Source organism: Arachis hypogaea, chromosome 18, assembly GCF_003086295.3.
Source record: "Arachis hypogaea cultivar Tifrunner chromosome 18, arahy.Tifrunner.gnm2.J5K5, whole genome shotgun sequence".
In the NCBI taxonomy this organism is placed as follows: Eukaryota; Viridiplantae; Streptophyta; class Magnoliopsida; order Fabales; family Fabaceae; genus Arachis; species Arachis hypogaea.
This window is the reverse complement of record NC_092053.1, coordinates 117662664-117683171: the sequence shown is the minus strand read 5'-3', so window position 1 is coordinate 117683171 and position 20508 is coordinate 117662664.

Genomic DNA, 20508 nt, shown 5'->3' with positions numbered 1-20508 from the left:
CATGACTCCCAAAACACTGTTAGCAGTTCAATATAGAGGACTGAGCACTTCACCTCTAAGGTCTATCTCTCTCTCTCTCTCTCTCTCTCTATCTCTCCTGAAACACTGTTAGCAGTTGAATCATAAAAAGTTAACCGTCGTCAAACAAAACATATTTTTAGATAATTATTTTGTCATTCGCATTTTTTAGGATCTATTTTATCAAAATTGTAATCTTTTTAGGTTCAAAAAGGTTATTTACTCTAATAGATATTAGATAAATAAATAATAAAGAAAGAATACTTTTCGTTGTTGACATTTTTTAAATTTTTTAAAATTATTTGAATCTTTAATTTGATTAAATTCTATTCCTAATGGTTGAAATAAGTTTTCATTTCTATTCGTATAATTTGTTTTTTCACAGTCAATTGTTAGTCAATTTTTTTTTCAATTTTTTCTTAATCACCCATTCTAACCTTAACCCTAAACCCTACCAAACCCAAAATCTGATCCCCCGAATTCCATCCCAACCCACCTAAGCCTTATCCCTTTTTCCATTGTACACCACCCAATCCATTCCCATCACCCTTCCCCCTCATCCCCATCACCATTGACCTTGTCACTCTACCACCCTCATCATAATTGCACCATCTTCACCTCCACACTAACTCCCACACTGCACCACCCACATTGGATTTTACTTTACCACTACACCTATCTACCCCCTCGCACTTCACCACTGCCACATATGCACCCAATAACAACAACAATAATACAGATAAGAGACTAAAAGAGAGAAATTGAAGAAATAGATCAAACCAAAGGGAGAGTCTGGAAAGAAAGAGGGACACATGTTTTGAAAATGAAAGCTCTCGCTGGAGGAGAAGGAGGGAAAAGTTGTAGTGGTAGTGGCTTGTCACCTCAAATCTCTATGGCAGCACCATTAGCGTCGACTTCTTTTTCTCCAATGTCGATATTGTCAACAGCCCTACCTTTTCCAATGGTTCTAAGATCTCCTAATTTCTCTCCATCCACCTCTGCCTTGTCTTGACTTTTATTTTTTGAAAAAAAAAAGCTCGAATGCTTTGTGAGTAAACTATCAAAATTGTATCCAAAAGATTCTTACACTTACGTAAAAAACTGAAAGACGTGAACGATAAAATAGCCCCCAAAACATTATTTAGTTTGATAAAAACGACCAAACATCAATCATTACCATTTTCATTGATAGAAAATGCTTAGCTGGATAACTGAAAGAATGACATGGCAAACTAAAATATTTTTTGGTATTTTTAATTAATTTAAAATGATGGAAATCCTATTTTTCCAGATCTCCCCTTTTCCTTCCTATTTCTATCTCCCTCTAGTTCCAAATCAATTCCTTCAACATCATTGATCTTTTCAAATTTAATTCCTCTAAGCTAATGGAAAATCATGCAACATGATCAAAAAATAAAAATTCCCAAATTAGGTGCTGAAGAATTGATGCCAGGGCATCTTGGCTAGTTTTACTAGCCATTTTTTGTATGTTCTAGATAGTTTTCATGCATTTTCTTAGGCAATAAGCAAGTAATTGGTTGAATATTCTTTCATACCTTGATTCAAGCAAACATTGTGAATTTTACACGATTTCATGGGAATAATGCATGAATTAAATGATAAAATAGATGATGCATAATCTCATGATCTAAGGCAGGGCTTTGATGCACTAACGTGGCCATTAACGTCTTCGAAGGCCATTGTATCCCACGTTAGTGCCACTAACGTGGAAGAAAAGAGAAGCTCCAACGTTAGTGGTAAAGTTGACACCACTAACGCTAGAAAGGCCAACATAAGCCCACGTTAGTGCCACTAACATGGGCATTAACGTGGAGCATGAAGGGGAGCCAACGTTAGTGACACTAACTTTGTCACTAACGTTGGAAATAGCCTAGGATACCCACGTTAGTGGCCACGTTAACGCCACTAACGTGGGGTATTAATGTGGAGTAAGGAGAGAAGAGCCAACGTTAGTGACACTAAGTCACTAACCTTGGAAATGGCCAAGAAGCCCACGTTAGTGCCACTAACGTGGAAACTAACGTAAAAGAGGAAGAGGTTTACAACGTTAGTAACAAAGTTAGTGTCACTAATGTCTTCGAGTTATAGTACACCCACATTAATGGCCATGTTAGCACCACTAACGTGGGCCATTAACGTGGAAGAAAGAATGGTTGTAGCGTTAATAGTAAAGTTAATACCATTAACGTTATCAAAGGTTAGAAAAGGCTACGTTAGTGGTCACGTTAGTGCCACTAACGTTGGGGTTAACGTAGCTCAAGAGGGTTGGGACGTTAGTGACAAAGTTAGTGTCACTAACGTCTTCGAACCAAAATTTACACTTAATGTTAACCACAGTAACGCCTTGACTAACGTGAATCATACTTGACTCAACTTCTTTCATGCAAGCTGAGCTAAGCCCATTGAGATTGTAACTACTTCAACTATACTTAAAGGCCCACATTCGGAGACTTGCAAACTCAACTGAAGATCAGAGAAGTAGTATATATAGGGGTAGTTTTGAACTAGAAAAGAAAAAGATTGAAACCTTGGGGATCCAGGCTTGTACACACTCTGTATTTTACTTTCTCTGTAATTCAGTTTATCGGGAATGCACTTTCATTTCTACTTTTCAGTTCGATGGATCAATAATAGTTTTCATTTTTCTTCTTCTGTCTTTTCTCTTGATTTTGCTAGAAAGCTTTCAATCTTCATTCAATTAAAAAATTGTCTCGACAGAGAAATTGTTCATACTTGGATTTCCTTTGAACCTTGAGAGAGGAATGAGGAAATCATGCTAGAAATTCTTTCTCACATTGGATTAGGTTGGCGGTTGGATGGATATAGTGACATGTAATCCTACCAATACTTTGATCTATGAAAGTGTGTGTGGTACAATCAGTGACCAAACTTCATCTCTTCCCATGAGCAATTAGATCAAGACATTGGGCAATTGTTCAAGCTTAGAGAGATTGGATTGCCAAGACATTGGGATCCAATCACTTAAGATTGCCCAGAAGATCAATGATGCATTGATTGAGGAAGAGATGAGAATGAACTTGATCTGGAGAGTGCAATATCTCCTAAGCCCAATGAATTCCCACTTCTGATCTTACCCATTCTCTTTAATTTTTGCTATTTACTTTGATGTTCATCATCCCCATTCCTATTTAAGTTTCTGCAATTTGAATTCCTTGCAATTCACTTTATGCTCTTTACATTCCGCCATTTACTATCAGCTATTTCTATTTCTTGTTATTTATCTTTCCTGCCATTTAATTTTCTGCAATTCCCAATCCAATTTTGATTCAGCTCAACTAGAACACTCCTTTAATTAATGTTGCTCAACCAATCAATTCCTGTGGGATTCGACCTCACTCTACTGTGAGTTTTTACTAGACGACATTCGGTATACTTGCCGAGGGAAATTTGTAGCGATACAAGTTTTCGTGCATCAAGAACACTATTCTAAAAGAGGAAGATAGATCGACAGAGAGACCTGAGGGAGAAGACCACGATAGAGGAGGCTGGAGCTGCTCCTACCGTCTCTGACCTTCCATCGCTACCACTGGTGCTAATAGGAGCCTTTGCCACCACTGGATTCAGCGAGAAAAATAAGCGATTGGAGGAGAGAGAGAGAGAGCACACAAATACAGGGAGAGAGAGAAAGGGGATATGTTGCATGAGAGAGAATAAGAGATAGAACAACAAAGGAGGAAGACCACGACAGAGAAAGGTGGAGCTCTTTCTGCCATCAAACTTTCCATCTCCATCATTAGGTTCACCAAGAAGAATATGGGGGAGAGAAAGAGAAAGAGAGAGAGAGAGAGAGAGAGAGAAGAGAGAGAGAGAGAGAGAGCACTGATAGAGAAAGAAAGGGGACTTGTCCAAGGAAAGGATGTGATGGAGGGAGACACCATTTCTACCATTACTCTCGAGCTGAAGGAGATCTTGCCAAGCTGCTGGTCACAGTTAAAGTCACTGAAAGGGGCTGTTGGAAGAGGGGGATGCATTGCAAGCTAAGATTAGTTTTTTTTTCCTATCAATTTTAAATCAATGAAACTATTGTCTAGTTTTAAGTTATTATTTCTTTTTTTCCTCTAAATTTGTGAAATTTTTAGGATTTGAATGGTTTCTACTGCTAGTAGCTTGCGTATTTATTGTCACTTATCATATGATATTTTGAAAAATGGTGTCATGAAGCGACTACTTCTATTCATCTCTCTGTGATTCTTGGTGTTGGGTTAAGGGAGGAAGAGCGAAGATGGAACTAGGATGGAGTAACTGAGAGAGTGGCGATGCAATGGTGGCGTTGCACTGGCTAAGATATAAGGACAGAGGTGATGGTGCGAGAAATAGAAAGTGAAAGGAGGATAGACAAGGGGAATGGAAGGAAGAGAGAGAGCAAAAAGAGAGAGAAAATTGGTGGTGGTGAAGGTTAGAGAAGAGTTTGACATGTCATTAATTCTGTTAGCTATATAAGCATTTTCTATTAACGGAGATTTAATCTTTTAATGTTTGATCATTTTTGTCAAATTATTAATCTTTGGGGGGTTCTTTTTATCTTTCGCATTATTCAGAGTTGTTTTTGTTAGCGCAAAAAATTTTTGGATATCGTTTTCGTAGTTTATTCATGCTTTTCAATGTGGTAGTTGTTGTTGAAAGATGTGGTGGCGGTGGGATTGCAATGATGGTAAAGGTAAGGAGGTGATGATGTGTGGTGGAGTGTGTTTTTTTGGTTATTGTAAAGGTGAGGGTGAGAAAGGATATGCAGTGACAGTGGAAGGGAGGTTATACTGGTGATAGGGGTGAATGACAAAGGTGGGGTTGATTGGGTGGAGGGATGTGCGGTGGTGGCATTGATAGAAAGTGGGAGAGTTTGGGGTTTGGTAGGTGGTTTTGGTTTGGAGGTTGTTTAGGGTTTATGTTGGAATGGATGATGAAGGGTAAATTTGATAAAAAAAATTGACTAACAGTTGACTATTAGAAAAATGAACTATATAAGTAAAATTGAAATTTATTTTAAATGTTCGGGTTAAAATTAAATTAAATTAAAATTTAGTGATAATTTTAAAGAATTTAAAAAAACCTTAGGAACAGATATTTTACCTTAAGGGTTAACTACAAACGTCCTCGAAATATTCTGATGCTGATAAAAATGTCCTTAATTTTTTTATCGAAAAAAATAACCTAAAATAATTTAAGAATAAAGTATATTTTTTGTCCTTAAAGTTTGTTAAAAGTTTCAAAAATATCCCTAAGTTTTATTTTGATTCAATTTTGTCCTAAAAATTTTCAACTTGTATCAAATTTACTCCTAACAACTAATTTTTCAAAAAAAATTATGACCAATTTAGGAATAACTTCACAAAAACAACCTTTAACATAAGCAAATCAAACATATTTATCATGCATTATTGTTGGATTAGTCCTAAATTTTTTTAAAATTTAGTTGCCACGGGTATATTTGATGCAAATCAAAATTTTTTTGGACAAAATTGAAACAAAATAAAACTTAACGGTATTTTTGAAACTTTTGACAAACTTCAAGGATAAAAAATATACTTAACCCATAATTTAAAAAGTGCTGAAACAACACATTCGTATAAACAGAAGTGGTCCGTTAACATTTTGGTCTGATGTGGCAAATAGAATGGCATACGTGACAAATAGGAACCACCCTTTTCTCTTCTCTCACACTTCTTCTCACTCACCCACCCTCTAACACAGTCACTAACCATTTGCAGCACTTCTTTCCGCCATGACAGAGCCGTCGGCGAACCACCATCCTCCAGGTCCATACGCCTTTATATCATTTCCCTCTCTTCTTCTTTAACTCGCTTTCTCTCTCTCACTTCTTCACCATCAATACCTACTGTGATCTTCAAAATCACAAAGAAAAAGAAAAAAAAAAGAGAGAAAATCAAAATTTCTTAAAAGTAGTAATTAAAAAATTAATTCATCTAGATTTATTTTAACAACAATAAAATGAAGAAGAGATCAGATTGAAGAATAGAACATGTGCACCTTCAAATTTTATATTGTTCAATATCCTAGAGAAGAGAAGGAGAGGATAAGCATCGAATCTGATCTTCATATTTACATTTTTCTCTTTTTTTGTTGAATTTTCTCTCTAAAAATATTTATGAAAAAACTTAATTTAAACTTTAATTTCTATTAAAACTATAATTCATTAGTATTAATTAGTAACCACTGGCCAGGGAGGAGCAACGCGATCCAAGACCTACTACAAGGAAAGAGCAACGTGAACGAGGACCATTGGTTAGGTAGATACCGGAGCAGAGAATGATTGTTTCTTCTCGACGTAATTTCTAGTAAGACTTGGGAACGTGTGCGGCGAATGGTGGCATCTTTATTGTTGTTGTTTTTGGCATTGTTGAGAGACAAAACAAGTAAGAGGAAATAAAGAAGAAGAGAGGGAAATCAAGTGAGAGGAAGTGATAGAAGAAGAGAGGGAGATGATAGGAAGGAAGATGGGACTACGGCATTGGTGGTTCATTAGCGACGGATGCTACAGGTGATGATTGGGTTAGAGGGTGGGTGAATGAAAATTAGTTTGTGAGAGGAAGTGTGAGACGACAGAAGAGGGTGAGAAGAAATTGGATTTTTTTATTTAAATTAAATAAATACAAAATTTACGAAAATACATAAAATACAACATAATTACATAAATGCACAATGTGTCACATCTCGGTTACCGAGAGGTTTCAAAAAATGAACAGATATTGGGTACTCAGACCCCGATTGTGTCACAAGAGCTAAATAGATACTGAACACCTGAGATACATGCAAAATTTGTAAAGGCTCTCAGTACTCCAGATATACACAAAGTTTCAATTGGCGTCTCAGTCACCAAGATGTGTATATAATCGAATTGATGCTATGTTTGTTTAATTTTTTTTCCATTTCATCCAATTCAATTCAAATCATTTTAAATTTTAAAATTATAAAAATATTTAATTTAAAATTTAGATGATTATAACTTAAATTAATAATTTAATTTAATTCAATAAAAATAAATATACTTATATTGTTGTACTAGTTATTTATGAGTGTTGCAAAATTAATTTTAAAAGGGTAAAGTATATTTTTTGTCCTTAAAACTTGGCAAAAGTTTCAAAAATACCTCTAAGTTTTATTTTGTTTCAATTTTGTTCCAAAAATGTTTCGATTTGCATCAACTATACCCTGGCCGTTAATTTTTCAAAAAATTTAGGACCTATTCAACAATAATTCCATAAGAACAACCTTCAACACAAGCAAATCAAGCATAATTTTCATGCATTTTTGTTGGATTGGCCTTAAATTTATTGAAAATTTAGCTATTGGGGATATATTCAATGCAAATTGAAAACTTTATAAAACTTAGGGGTATTTTTGAAATTTTTGCTAAATTTCAAGGATAAAAAAAATATACTTTACCCTTTAAAAAATGGCATTATTTGTTTAACTTGTTCTTGAATTTGAGAAATTATATCCATTAAAACCGAAAATTTCTGGAACAAAATTTGAGACCTGGCAGAGATGGAGAGCAGAGAAGAAAAAAAAGGAACTTGTGGTATTTAGGTTCCGATAGTATTTATATATTTATAAATAAATTAAAAATTAATTTTTTTATAAAAAAAGTAACTAATAACCTGTCTTTTTGATAAATAATGAATATATATTTGTTTTTATTGAATTAAATTAAATTATTAATTAAATATACTTGTATTATTATACTGATTATTTATGAATACTGGTAAATTAATTATCAAAATATTTTTAAATATAGGGTAAATACCAAATCAGTACCCAAAAGATTCTGATGCTGACAAAATGGTACCTGATTTTTATTATTGACAAAATAATCCCTAAAAAATTTTAAAATTTGACAAGCGTGCCCTTGAGCTCATCGGAGCATGTAAGAACCGTGGCTAATTACCTGTTTAATTAAGTAATTAATATTGCTCCAAAATAGAATTCAAAAGTTTAGAATGAGAATTTGAGGATTTAAATGTAATTTTTGGACTCAGTGGATTTTTCTGAGTTAGAAAATATATTTTCTGCGAAAAATCATGAAAAACTGCGAACCGACAGTCGAACCGGTTGAACCGATTCAAGTCTGCCCGGTATTGCGCGAGAAAAAGTAAAAACGGTCAAAGACCTTAGAAAAATAATAGAAGTCAGAAAACGGGCGTTAATTTTAAAAGTTTGGCCCGAAGTTGGGCCAAACGGGCTAAAAACGCTAACGGGTTGGACCGGGCCCAAGTTTGGCCTAAGCCCAACATATATAAGTGCTTTAAGTGAACCCATATCAGCCCAAACCACACTTCAACCCACACACTCATGCTGAAAGGAAGAGAGGAGGAAGAAACCCCATGAACACTATTCACCCTCTTCTTCTCTAGCTCATATCTTGAGCTATAGAGCTCCGATCGCCGCACCGTTTGCGGCTACGCGTTCCTTGTGAAGAGCTCTACAAAACCCCACCCAAGAAAGTAGTGAGGTAACTACGAAATCTTCTCAGTTCTTCTCTTCAAAATTTCGAAAATTTAGGGCTTTTGATTAAGTGAGTTTTGTGATTTTGGATGTTTAGGTTCACTCTAATCCTTGCTTAGCATTGGATTTTGGCTACCAAAGCTATTGGGAAAGGTAAGAGGCATTAAACCCTTGTGAGATTATGTTTATATTGAGCCCTAGGTTGATTTGTGATGGTTTATGTATATATATAGCTTGAATAATTGTGAGTTTGGAGGCCTTTGGTGATTGTTGGTGGCTTGGATTGTGTTGGAAAGCTTATTGGTGATCATTGTTGTGCTCATTTTGGGTTAAGGACATATTGGAAATCAGCCAAGGTATGGTTTCAATTTTCTCTATGTCGTATATAATATTCATGGACACTTAGGCTAGTGACCCATAGGATAGGTTTGAATTAAAATGATTGTTGAGTTGTTGAATGATGGTATGTAATGATTTATGATGAATTGATGATTTTTGAGTTTGATTATGATGATTGATAATAATATGATGAGAATGAATGATTATGTGAAGTTGAGATGTGAATTGTGTTGATATATGGGATATTGAGGTTGAGGATTTGGTAATGTGGTTAGAAAAGTGGAATTAAAATTGATTGTGGTATTGCACATTTGGTGTTGATGATAAAGTTGTATAAATGGTGAATTTTGACCCAAGAGGGTAGTTTGTGCTGTAAATGCAAGTGTGGCATTGAGCAAGTTGGATGTGGTTGAGAAATTGGTAAATTGAGTATACGTGAAAATTTGGTAAAAAGGAAATTTTAGTGAACTTTGTCTGATCATAACTTTTACCTCAGTTTTCAAAATTGGTTGAAATTTGTTTAGAATTAAAGTCCATTGAAAACCCTTTAAATTGATATAAAATTTGTAAGATTTAGATTTGGATTTTAATCTGTGCGTACGCACACGCAGAGGCAGGCAGTCTGTTCACAGCGTTAGCACAGCTTGTGCGCGCACATACCCAATGAGGAATTACAACTTGTGCGTACGCACAGCCCTGTGCGCACGCACACGTTGGGATGGTCAGTCTGTTGAGGGCGCTAGCACAGGTTGTGCGAGCGAACAGACATTGTGAATTTTGGCACCTGTGCGTACGCACACCTCTATGCGTACGCACACGTTTTAAAACTTCTTCTGGGCATGCGCACGCACACCCCTGTACGTACGCACATGCCCTATTTCTCAAATTTAAACTTTGTTTTCAACTGTTTCACCTTTCCAACAAGATTGTAAGCTTATATGACACCATTTTGAGACTTTTGGGCTTAATTTTGGGCATGAGAACATAGGAAATAACCTAAGGGTTTTAGTTGATGATTATTATGAAAAATTAGCAAACGGAGGCTTAGGTTTCGGGTGTACTGAGGATGGTTTGATTACGTGTGAAGGTAGACTGATATGTGAACTGAAAATTGATGAACTATTGAGTTTGGAATTGAAATGTGAATTGACAGTAGTTGTGATGAGTCGAGGACTCGAAAATGGAAATGTTGATGTGACAGTGGTTGAGATGAGTCGAGGACTCGAATGTACAATGATGAATCATTGTTGTAGTGAAAATGTTTTATGAAAAACCACTGAACTACTGTTTTAATTTGAGATTATGAGACGCTATGCGCCCGGCAGGGACGGTGGTTGGATCCCGCCTGTCGAGGTAGCGACGGTGGCATAAGGACGGTGGTTAAATCCCGCTTGCGTTGAGATGTGAGGTCTGTGGCAAGAGTATCCTGCTCGCATCCCTTCGGATCAATAGAGTGTGCAGGCGCAAAACCATGGACAGTGATCCGATCACTATATCTCGGGGGTTCCCAATGATGATTCTGAAGGGCGACATCTCCATGGAGATGTGTCGGATTGGCAGTTGAACCGATAATGTGATATCACAGCCAGTAGGACATGCATTCATCATGTGCATCTTCTATCTGTTTGTTTGCTTTGCCAACTTGTAATTGTATGCCTAATTGAATAACATGCCTACTTGCTTACTTAAACTACTTGTATTATATGCTTCTACGTGTGAATTACTTGCATTGTATATAATTGTAATTTCTACTGGGATTGAGGAGGTTCAGAAGGCGGTGGCGATGGGATCGCATTGAGGATAGGTTGGAGAAGGCTGTGGGACAGCGGTGTTTGGTTAGAATAGAAATCCCCTAAGATAGAGTACCCTGCTTATTTATGTTAAGATTTATATAATCATGCTTGTTTGTTTTAGTATGCCTAAGATGAATCTTGTGATGGATATGAAGTCTAGGATTGCCTTTGGCGTCCCGGGGTCTTATATCCTACATCACTGGGCACTATTACCATACTGAGAACCTCCGGTTCTCATACCATATTTCTGTTGTTGTTTTCAGATGCAGGTCGCAACCCACCTTGGTGAGTTGCATGGATGGTGACAGAAGCGGAGGAACCGGATACCCTTTAGAGTCTTTTTAATTTATTTTGTTATACATCTCTCACTTTTGTATTTTGTTTTTGCCTAGAGGCTTGTATTGAGAGAGAAAAACTGTATAAGCTGATTTTACTGTCTGGTTTCTATATAGTCTGTATATGGTTAGCCGACTTAAACTCTGCGAGCCGTGGCTAGATTCTTATGATATTATACTACTATCTTTTGCTATACTATATCTGTATCTTGTGCTTTAAGTTAAAAGCTTCGTTAGTACGTTTTGCGATTTTCAAATCCTGTTTTTGAGCTATATCCTTCATCGGGCTTCTAGATTATAGTAATTCTTCCTATATATTATGTGTATGAGCTTAGAATTGTCGTAATCTCTGATTAACCTTTACTTTACGGCGCAAGGTAAGGTTTAGGGTAATTAGGGTGTTACAGAGCACATCTCCGGTGAGCAGAATGCTGACGTAGTCATCGTGGTTTGGTGACCTGGCAAACCCCCTCCAATCCTAACCCTTCCCTCCCCAACGCAGTCCCTACCCTTCCCTCTCTAACACACTCCCCTCCTCTCCCTCCTCAACGGTTCCCCCCTTAATATTTCACACGCCGAGAACGGTTCCCCACTCTCCCTACTAATTTGCTGTTCATGTTCTTGTTTTATTGGTGATTTGCTGTAATAACAATAGCTAGCCATAACAGTATAGCAGTCCCCCACCCCCGTCCCCGATCTCCCTCCACCTGAGAAACCGACACCAATATCTTCTTCAAAATATGATACACCATTTTTGCCCAACAGCAAAAGACCAAGGCACACTGAAACGTAATTTCAAAGACAGACTCAACGACTTACCCGATTGCGTCCTCCTCCATGTGCTCTCCTTCATGAACGCCAAACACGCCGTCCAAACCTGCATCCTCTCGCACCGCTGGAGGAATCTCTGGAGGCTTCTCCCAACCCTCACTCTTCACTTTTCCCACTTTTGGAGCATCAAGACCTTCACGAAATTTGTCTCCACCCTTCTCACCCCCCGCGAGACCTCCTCCGCCATCCTTAACCTCGATTTTGAGTGCCATTGTTGCATTGAGCCTCACGTTCTCAAAAGAATTGCCAATTATGCGATCTCGCATAAAGTTTGCAACTTAGGTATCTCGGTGAAATGCGATATCGTTCATATTCCTCAGGCAGTTTTCTCATGCAAGACGTTGACATCTTTGAAGCTCTCTGTTTGCCCTAGGGGTTATATCTACAGAAATATGTTGTTCTCGAAATTGCTGAACTTAATGGCGTTGATGAGCCTACATCTTCAGCATTTCACGTTCTGCGCTAGCAGCGATAGCACCAGTGACAGGGGAACCATTGGGGAGGGAGAGGGGGGAGTGCGTTGGGGAGAGAGAGGAGAGGAATGTATTAGAGAGGGAGAGAGGGTTGTGATGGGCAGAGAGAGGGAAGGGGAAGTGTCTGTTGGGTAGAGGGAGGGAAGAGGGGTTTCGATGGAAAGGGAGAGGGAGGAGGAGTGTGCGTTGGAGAGGGAGGAAGGATTGGGGTTTGGGGTGGTTTGCCAAGTCACCAAACACATGGTGGCCATGTTAGCATTGTGTTTGCCGGAGATTTGTTCCGGCGAATTCGAGGACACGCTTGTCAAATTTTAAAATTTTGTAGGGACTATTTTGTCAATAACAAAAGTTAGGTACCATTTTATCCGCGTCAGAATCTTTCGAGTACTGATTTGGTATTTACCTCTTAAATATAACTATAAACATTGAATGAATATTTAATAATTAAAAGAGTACTATATTTAATAAAATTGTTGTCTCCTAAATATTATTGTGTGATATTATTAGATTAATTTTATGTTTATTGATACTATTTTACTATACCAACCTAGAGTGTAACCAATTTATTTTTATGCGCATAGGACTTAATTTAATAATATCATTTTTTCAAATTATTTTTGTAGTATTCATAAATAACTAGTACAACAATACAAGTATATTTGTTTCTATTGAATTAAATTAAATTATAATCATCTAAATTTTAAATTAAATATTTTTATAATTTTTTTTCAAAGATAACTGTTATTTATTAATTATAAAAGAAATAACAAATTTAATCCAACTAAGGATTGGAAACAGAAATGGAGACCTCCCAAAAGCCACTAAACAGGCGAAGACTAGGAAATTAATAAGATAGAAAAGAATCATTCATTGCTCAAAACCATTCATCTGCTTGAACCACCCTGAAGTTGTTGAGCTAGCTTCACCGAGTCAGCCGCCACAATTGATGCATGTACTACTTCTTTCTCAAAGATAAATTGGTTTCTTGCTTTCCAACATTTCCAACAGAGAATTGCTATTAAGCAAAGCTTTCTCCAACCTTCGACATCAGCCACTAAAGTGGAGCAAGCTCTCTCCCACTAGTTGAAGAAGGAACTCGAGTCATGTCTCCAGATCTGGTCCTCGATGCCGCTATTTGTCCAAACTACAGCTGAGAGTGGGCACCGAATCAAGCTATGGAGGATTGATTCTTCATTAGCGAAGCATCTCGGGCACATGCTTGACGTCACTGGGAAGCGGGAGTGGAGCAATTGCAAAATAGAAATCTTCTCATGCAAGCACTTCCAGAGAATGATTTTGATTTTATGAGGTATCCTTATCTCCCACAACTTTTCCCAAATTCAGTGTTGATGCATGTAATGTGGCCCCTGAGAAATTGGAGCATCGTAGAAAGCATAAGCTATCTTGTAGCCCGAAGCTACTTCATAACTACCAGATTTGTTACACAGCCATATAATACTATCATCTTCATCAGTTGGTTCAGTTGACAGGATGCGGGAGCTAACGCCAACTGGAAAAGCTTCTGTTATCAGTGCATGGTTCCAGCTTCGGTCAGCCTTCAACAAGTCCTTAACATAAAACAGGGTCTGTGATAGAAGATTTGGGGCTACAGACACAGGAACATTGAGCGGGTGCGGTGGTGGAAGCCATGGGTCCTGGAAAATTCAGATATTTCTGCCCGAACCAACTTTCCAAACTAGGCCTTTCTCAATCACTTTACGGCCTTCCAAAATACTTCTCCAACCCCAAGAAGGTACGTTGCCTATCTCAGCATTCATAATGTTACTATAGCAGAAATACTTGCCTCTGAGTATCTGGGATTGAGTAGAATTAGGTTGTTTAACAATTCGCCAACATTGTTTACCTAGTAATGCCAAGTTTTGAGCTCGTAGGTCCTTTATCCCTAATCCCCCTTCCTTCTTAGCTCCTGTCATGGTATCCCATTTGATCCATGCTATTTTCTGTTTGTCACTGTGCTGTCCCCACCAAAACTTGGAGAGAATGCTGTGAATTTCATTTAGTAGCATGTCCGGTAGCCGAAAACATGATAGGGTGTATATAGGTATAGCGTCACCCACTCCTTTGATCAGAACTTGCCTTCCACCCGAGGAAAGCAAACTTCGTTTCTAGCTACACACCTTCTTACGAACTTTATCTTTAATTGCTCTAAATGTCTCTTTTTTGGAACGCTGAACAACTGAAGGGAGCCCGAGATACTTATCTTGGGCTTTGATGTGGTTGATACTGAGGGCTCCTGCAATTTCCAGTGTCATATGTTGAGGCGTGTTTTGACTGAAAAATGTAGTTGACTTCCTCAAATTAACTGTCTGACCACTAAAACTTTCATAATTTGCCAAAAAGTCCATAATGCTTTGACTAGTTTCATTTGAGCTCCTACAGAAAAGGATCGAGTCATCTGCAAATAAGAGGTGATTAACAGTCGGACATTGTCGATTAACCTGAATCCCTTCAATGAGTCTGTTTTGCTCTGCCTTGTACAGCGTAAAGGATAAACCTTCAGCACAGAATAAAAAAAGATAGAGAGATAGGGGATCACCTTGACGTATACCCCTATTTGGTCTAAAAAAACCAAATGGTTAACCTTCCACAATAACAAAATAAGAAACAATAGTCACCAATTTCTTGGTCCAGTTAATCCACTTTGAACCGAAACCCAATTTCTCCATAATATACCACAGGAAGTGTCATTCAACTCTATCATATGCTTTACTCATGTCAAGCTTTATAGCCATTTCAAACTCAGAGCCTCTCTTCTTGCATTTCAAATAGTGCATACGTTCATGAGCAATAAGAATGTTGTCAGAAATGAGGCGCCCTTTAAGGAAGGCACTTTGATTCGCATTAATAATCTTATTCATTATTCCTTGTAATCTATGCACCATAATTTTTGAAATTATCTTGTAAATAACTGAAGACAAGCTAATAGGTCTTACTTGAGTCATGTTATTTGCGTCTGGGATCTTTGGTATGAGATAAATCTGGGTGTGATTGAAGTTCCTGAACATGTGGCCACTATGAAAGAAACTCTGAATTGCTGTAAACACATCTCCACCAACAATTTCCCAAAAAATTGAAAGAATTTTGCTGTGAATCCATCTTTCCCTGGGGCACTTTAAGCATGCACGCTGAATGTAGCTCTCTTCATCTCTTCCATAGACACTGGTCTTTGCAGCCTTCGGTTCATGTTAGCTGTAACCTTAGGCTCCAGCTCCTCTAGAAATTGGTTGGGATTGGCATGACAAGTAGAGGAGAATATATCACTAAAGTACTTCTCAGCCACTTTAGCAATCTCTTTTGGACAAGAAGCTACCTCATTATTGCTACCCACTAATCTTCAAATTCTATTCTTCCTCACTCAAGACTGGAATTTTTTATGGAAAAATTTTGTATTTTGATCCCCTTCTCTCAACCATTTACTCCTTGATTTTTCCCACCAGTAACGCTCCTCTTTAAGATAGGTCCTTTCCAGTTTTTCCTCTAATCTAGTAATTTCTTCTCCTCCATGAACACCGGAAGCTCTCTTCTCGTCAAGGGCTGTTTGGAGCTCTTCAATCTCCTTCTTTGAGTTGGTTTTATTATGAATCTGCCAATGAACCAGCCTATGTCGACATTCTTTAAGTTTCTGAGCCAATGAAAACATAGCTGATCCCACAACTTCCATCCTCCAAACCTCACTCACAATCTGCTTAACTTCCACTTCTTCACACCATCGTTCCTGAAATTTAAATCTTTTTTTAGTTCTCCATGTTTGCGGATTAGTATCCAAGAGTATGGGTGCATGGTCTGATCCAAATTCCAAAAGCCTCAGAACCACTACTGTCTCATAGAGTGTCTTCTAGTGTAACCCAACTAGGACTCGATCCAACCTCTCCTTAACCAAATCAGCCCCTTGTCTTTTATTCGACCAAGTGAAAGGCCAGCCAATCATTCCAATATCCACCAGTTCGTTATCATCAATAAAATTATTGAACTCTAAGATAGTTGTGACTGATTTTAACCCACCACCCTCTTTTTCAGATTGAGAAGTAATGGCATTAAAATCTCCCATAACTACCACTTTACTTTGAAACTGCTGGATTGTTGCTGAATATCTGCAAACTGAGATGCTCTATTGCTATCTGAACAACTTAGATGCACATCCAGGAACCCCTACACCTCCTTTCTACTCGGATCATTCACTAAGGTAGCAATGAAAAACTCATTAGCACTAAGAACACGAACAACAATGCAATCCTTCCATGCTAGGGCTAGACCTCTTGTAACTTCGTTAGGGTTAATAATGTGAAAATTGTTGTAGCCGCACGATCTGAGATTAGCTTCTACTACTCGAGATTGGTTTTTGGTTTCACTGATAAACACAATCTCGGGGGAGTGGGATTGACATATCCCCTTGAGATTGTGGATTGTCAAGGGTCTCCCCAAACCCCGACAGTTCCATGCTAGAGTTTTCATGGCTCCTGAGGTGCCACTTGAAGGCTGGCACCTTCCACTCTCTGAGGCAGTTGCAGATCCATTTCCATTTGAGCCTTTTTTGGGGATTTTCCCTCTATATCACCTTTCCACATTCTCTTTGTATCCGAACAAAGGTCGATAGCTTGAACCCCCTGTCTGGCCATGTTCTTCAGTTTCCTACCCGCTTTCATATAATACCTTTTGCTTTGTAAGGTCTGTTTGAACTGGGCCTTGTGTTTAATTGGCGAAAGAGAGTAGTTAGGTTGTATGATCTTTTCCACCTCATGTGTTTCACCCTCACATGATTGGTTGATCATAAGCACATCTGATTCTGATTTCTCTTTCTCTTTTTCTTTTTCCCCAGACATTCGGAGCCCTGAAAACTCCTCTACCAAACAGGCTAGCTACGTTTCTTTCGCCTTTGGGAGCCCTTAGGTTAGCTTTGCTGTGTTGAAGGTCTATCATCATCCCCATCAACAAGAATCCTCGTCCCAACTTGATTAGCAATTACCCAGTCATCAATTGAATCTTCCTTAACTTTATCAAGTTTTGTATCTGTCATCAAATCACCACAAAATTTAGAGTTATGATCCAATAGAGTACAATAGGTACATACCGTACCTAAACATTCATATCGAATCCCAACTTCAACTTCTTTTCTATTTGGCCTTACAACTCTAATGCTATCTTTAACCACTTATTTCCATCAATATTAACTCTTGCTTTCACGATTCTAGTTTCTCTCCCTCGCATTTGAAATAATCTTGCATCAAGCACCTCACCAATTCTTCCTCCTAATTTGTGTCTAACTTCCGGGGTTTTAAATGATTCTGGTAAACCCCAAAATTGTACCCAAACTAGGAAGGTGCCTATTTGAAAAAGGATCTTCATTCCACCTCTTAACATGAAGAACATTGTCCTTGAACATCATGGTAAACCACATTCAATCCTTATGACATCAAGCTCCTTAGAGAAGAAAAATTGGAATTTACTCCCCATATCACTAACATGAAAACCTTCAGGTTTACCCCATATGGCCCTGAGAGCATTCTCCATTGTTCCAATAGAGAAAGGTTTATTGGCAAACAGTCTGCCCACGAGGCTATTAGCACAGACGTTAATCCCCGTTGAAATATCCACTTCTTCCAACAGCACCACCTCCTCTTCCTCCCTATTCTCGCCACGGCCGTCGTATTCTCTAGGGTCAGCCATAGGAGTGAAATTCAACCCTTGTAGGCTCTCCTGAGTTCAATTTAACTTGACTAAGTAGAGTCGTCACGTTGACTGTTAACTTTGAATGGCACAATATGGCTCTGATGGTAAAAACCCTAGCAGAGTGATAAACCTCAATTTTGTGGTTTATCTTGTGCTCAATTTGGGGGATTTTATCACCTTTTCCCACATTTATTCAATGAAATAGCATGGTTTTGTAATTTTCCCTTGAATTGTGCTTAAGTGTGAAAACATGCTTTTTAGGCCCTTAAATTGGTGATTTTAACTCACCTTAGTTCCATTCGATACCTTGATATGTTTGTTGAGTAATTTCAGGTTTATAAGGCAAGTATTGGATGGAAGAAGTGAGGAGAAAAGCATACAAAGTGGAGAATGCATGAAGAAACAAAGATTGGGAATGCATCAATGGGCGCGCACGCGTACAAGGCGCGCACGCATAGAAGTGATTTCACATAAGGACGCGCACGCGTACATGCCGCATACGCGCGGGTGAAGAAACAGCCAATCGACGCACACGCGCACATGGCGCGTACGCGCCGATACTAGCACGTGACCCACTTAAAGGCAAAACGCTGGGGGCGATTTCTGAACTGCCCAGGCCCAAATCCAACTTGTTTCTGAGTGTATTTCATGCAGAATTGAAGTCCAAGCAAAAGGGGAGCAATTAGTTAGTCAACATGAGCCTTTAGTTAGTTTTCTAGAGAGAGAAACTCCCTCTTCTCTCTAGAATTAGGTTAGGATTAGGTTAAGATGTCTTGGATCTTGAATTAATTACTTGATTTCATCTTGTTTCTTTCACAATTTCTCACTTCTACATGTTGTCTTTCTTAGTTGTAATGTTAAATTCTCATTTGATTTCTTTTGTGATGATGAACTCATATTGGATTTGGATTTTCTATTAATGTAATTGGTGTTTGATGTCTTTTATTGTGAATTTGAGTTGTTGATCTTGTCTCCTTGCAATTTGTAGTTGGTAGATTTTACTATTTCTTGTCAATTATTATGCTTTCCTTTTATGCCTTCCAAGTGTTTGACAAAATGCTTGGTTGGATGTTAGAGTAGATTTTGAGCATTCTTGGCTTGGGAAGCGTAATTAGGCAATCTTGAGTCATGAAAATCCAACTTATGTTGGTGATCTAGAGTTGTTAGCTAATATTGTTTCCATTAACTCTAATCTCTTGCTAATTCACTTAGTGGGTTGATTAGGACCTTTGGATTGAGATTAGCTAGTCTTGTTAGACTTTCTTCGAGTGTAAAGATAATATGATACCTTCTTCCATTTTCGAGGATGACGTAATGAGATAGATTCTTGTTTATTATTGTGATATGATTGATTAGTCTTGACTGACATTCTCCTTATGTGAAGATGACATGATACCTTCTTCCATTTGTCCGAGTTGACTAGATAAGATGAATTAATCATTGTATGACTAGGATAGAAAGCCTATATTCTCCAACCTTACCATGAATGTCTCTCTCTTTATTACTTGCCTTCTCCTATTTACTTGTCTTCTTTAAATACTTGCTTGATTTACTTTTCTTGCCATTTAATTTCTTGCCCTCTTGTTAATCAAACCCCCTTGCATTTTCATCACCAATAATTGACCACTTCATTGCTATCCTCGTGAGACGATCCGGAGTCTAAATACTTCGGTTAATTCTTATTTGGAGTTTGTACTTGTGACAAAACCATAAATTTTTTATTGGGAGGATTGTTTGTTGGTGTAGGACTATGCTTGCAACGAAAATTCATTCATTTTGTGTGAAATTCTATAACGACACGACAATTTTATTAAATCACAGAGCACTGAAAACCCTAACAGCCCCAGAGCCAGTTGTAAATATTTTTCTAATTTTAAAATTTAAAATTATTTGAATTAAATTAGATGAAATTGAAAAATAAAAATCAAACAAACATAGCATCAATTCAATTATATATACATCTTGGTAATTGAGACTTCTATTGAAACTTTGTGCATATCTCGATACCGAGAATTTTGCATGTATCTCGGGTACTCGGTACCCATTTAGCTCTTATGACACAGGGTTTGAATACCCAAGATTTATTTAATTTTTTAAAATTTCTTCGATAACCAACATGTAATACATTGTACATTTAAGTAATTATGCTATATTTTATGTATTTTCGTAAATTTTGTATTTATTTAATTTAAATAAAAAATCATTGGAAAAAATTTGGGTCTAGAATTTTTAAATTTGTGATAAAAATGTAATGGATCGTGTCAGCTTTTCCATCCGCCACATATGCCACTTTATTTGCCGCATCAGACCAAAACGTTAATGGATCATTTCTGTCTCCATAGATGTGCAATTTTTATACATTTTAAAATTTTTTAAGAGTATTTTTGTTGAAAACAAAGTCAAAGATATTTTTGTCTAAAATATTTCAAAAATATTTTTAATAATTTATCTAATACCTTAAATAATATATAACGAATGATAGATAATAAATCAACATAAAGCTATATAATAGAAGTTAATTTTTGTTTT